The sequence below is a fragment of the Arachis ipaensis genome, chromosome B03 (genome assembly GCF_000816755.2).
Source record: "Arachis ipaensis cultivar K30076 chromosome B03, Araip1.1, whole genome shotgun sequence".
Classification (NCBI taxonomy): domain Eukaryota; kingdom Viridiplantae; phylum Streptophyta; class Magnoliopsida; order Fabales; family Fabaceae; genus Arachis; species Arachis ipaensis.
This window is the reverse complement of record NC_029787.2, coordinates 36,077,105-36,080,358: the sequence shown is the minus strand read 5'-3', so window position 1 is coordinate 36,080,358 and position 3,254 is coordinate 36,077,105.

Below are 3,254 nucleotides of genomic sequence, written 5' to 3'. Positions count from 1 at the left end.
CGGATATAGAGAATTTTATAAGTAGGGTTGGAAGGAAAACTTAATAATATGGAATGTTTTGGTGCGAATTATGAAATTAGTTCTCTCAATGAATCTATTTAAGAAAAAATCAATCAAAAAATATAATTAGAAAATAAATAATGTAATTCATTTGCATGTTTATTTGTGAAAAGAATGAACTAAAGATGTAATCGAGATATAATAAAAATCAAGGTTTTGAAAATCGGACCGGATCGGTTGGTTTGATCGAATTAATTGAAAATTGGTCATTTAACCGGTCCGATTGATCTCTAAAACCGTTTAACAAAAAACCGATTAAAAAATCGGTCAAATTGATAGTTAACCGACGAACCGATTGAACTGGTCGATTTTTTAAAAGATTGGGTTCTCCTTCTTCAGCCTCAAAACACGTTCATTTTGATGAAGGAAAAAAAAATAAAACCAACCGCCAAACAGCATTACACCCTATGTCCCTACCCCTCTATCTTCTCTCTCACTTTCACATTCACCAAAATGTATCCCTAATTTCACCTAACTAACCCTATCAAAGCCAACACCGCCGCCACCGTCAGCCCCCAACCGCCGCCATTCTTCTCTTCCTCACCGGCTCTGTGCTCGTCGCGAAGCTAAGCCCCACCAATGACCGTCACCCCCAGCCGCCGCCACTCTTCTCCTCTTCACCATCTCTGTGCTCGTCGTGAAGCTCTGTGATCGTCGTCGTCCTCGATCCTCTTCTCCTCTACATCACGCGAACAGTTGCTAAATCCTCTTCAAGCGCGTCTTCTCCTCCATGAATCTCTGCCCGGAGGCTTTCCATGGAATCTCTACTCGGTGCCTCGCCGTTGCAAACTGATCCTCTTCTGATCTCACTGTCACCGCCGTGTCTCCAGTAAGCTGCTGCTTCTTCACTTTCGATTTCTAAGATTCTGGCTTCTGAGTTGATTTTTTGTACTAGATTCTTAGTTGGGATTGTGTTTTGAGTTGGGTTGTTGCTTAATATGATTATGAGTTTAGTTTAGAATTTTGAATTGTTTCACTTAGTTTTTCTGTTTTTGGATTTTCTAGATTTGGAGGTTGAGTTGTCTGTATTCTGAGTTTTTGTTGTTGAAAAGCATTGAATTTCTTGAACCTAGTTAGGATTTCATTAGTTATAAGAGGCTTGTTGCATTCTAACGGCGATTTCAGGAGGGTTGAGATTTAGGAGCACCCAATGGTCTTCCATATCCTGCTGACCCACACATAGCTTCCTTCGTGCAGTAGATTTTCTTCCAGTTATGCTTTTTTCCACAATAAGAGATTTTATGAATGTGTTATTCAATTGAATTGTATATTAGCAGCCCAAAAAGGGATAATTAAATTGTATAAGATAATTGAATTTTATTAAGTTAGAAATTATTAAATTTATATATTTAAAATTATATATAGATTTTTAATAATTTTATTTAATATTTAATTAAACCTATTGAATTTCGGTTGATTTCGGTCCAACCAATCCCCGATCGAACCAGTAAACCATTGAACCAATACTGTTATCGATTTTTTTATCGATTCGGTTCTCACAACCTTGATAAAAATCAATAACAAGCATATATGTGAACAGATGGGATTTAATGAAAATTTGATGACATAAAGCATTTTGATATAAGTTTTTGAATAAGTTATTTCATATTCATGTATTTAAAGAAAGAATCAATCTCTTTATATAATTTAAAAAATCAATCAGTCATGGATATAAACATTTGAATATGTAAAATTGGAAAAATTTGATAATGTAACATATTTTTGTGTGATGTGTTCAATCACTTTGAATTTTTTTATTTAAATTAATTAAATATATTATTTATCAAAATATATAACACAAAGAATATTTAATGATATAAACATGTGATGAAATAATATACTGCGATATGTGATATAAGTGGTGGTTGTAGGTCACTCTCTTCGATCTCGTAGGTAGTCTCGTTGGCGGCAAGACTGATTCACTTCACCCAGCCTCGAGATAGTGTCGAAGAGGACGATAGTGAATCTGATTCAGATTATGTTGCAAAAATCAAGTCGTCCAACAAGAGTGATTTCTCTGAAGAGTATGCGCTATAAACTTCAACTGGTAGGGGTGCTCAATTTCTTCTTCCTCTCCCTTTGATCATTCCACATTTATCAAAAGTTTCAAGTCATTATTACAGTCTGAATTTGGACGTGATGTAGCTAGATGATCCTTTCAACCTTGGTGATGGGAAAGATTACAACACGGATGACGATGTAAAATTTTGGGTGGGCCATAGGTTCATAAGTATGGATGTTGTTCTAATGGAAGTGAAGAACTACAACATTTGAAACAACGCTGAAAATAGAGTTTTAGAGTCGGATAGGCTAAAATACCATTATTGGTACAAGCAATTCTCTGCTAAATGTCCATAGAGTCTTCGTGCAGCACTTTGATAGAATTTGAACTACTGTTAAATGTTGTCTTTTGCCCTTTATAAAATTAACAAGTAAATGTTGATTATTTTATATATTAGATGATGAGATCTATGAGTAAATTTATAGGAAGGTGTGTAAGTTTGCGGGGCCACATATCTGTTTGTCGCCAACCAAGTCTCAAGACCATACTCAGTTAGATAGTAGTTTGATTTTTACTGTCATCCTACCAATAATACATGCTTATTCCTCTGTTTCTATCATAGTGTTGCAAAATGCAGTGCAACAGAATTATCATTTCAAGCCATCTTATCAACAAGTGTAAATGGCAAAGCAGAAGGCGATTGCTCAGATTTACATTGATTGGGAAGAGTCATATAACAATATTCTCATCCTATTACAAGTTTTGCAAGAATGCCTCCCCAGAACCATTCACGATTGTATTGCTATTCCTTATTATAACGGTAACATCATTGACAGCAATTATAAAAAGCTACAAAGTCTAGAAAGTACCACAAATACCATAAGACAGAAAAGTTCCACAAATACAACAAAATATAAAAGAACTACAAATACAATAAGGTTGAAAACTATGACTGCTGATCATGGTAATGATCCAATCGATTCCCTGTCCCACAACCAGGTGCCCATGTCTGTTGCTGAGGACTACTAGACCGAGGACAAATGACGCCTATGTATTATTTAAAATTTGGTTTTGCATTTATTGATTGCGAAAATGGCATTGAATGCACAAATTAGTAAATTTTTATATTTTGATTTAAATTGGTAAACAATAATCTTCTTTATTTAAATAAACAAAAAAGACTATATATGAA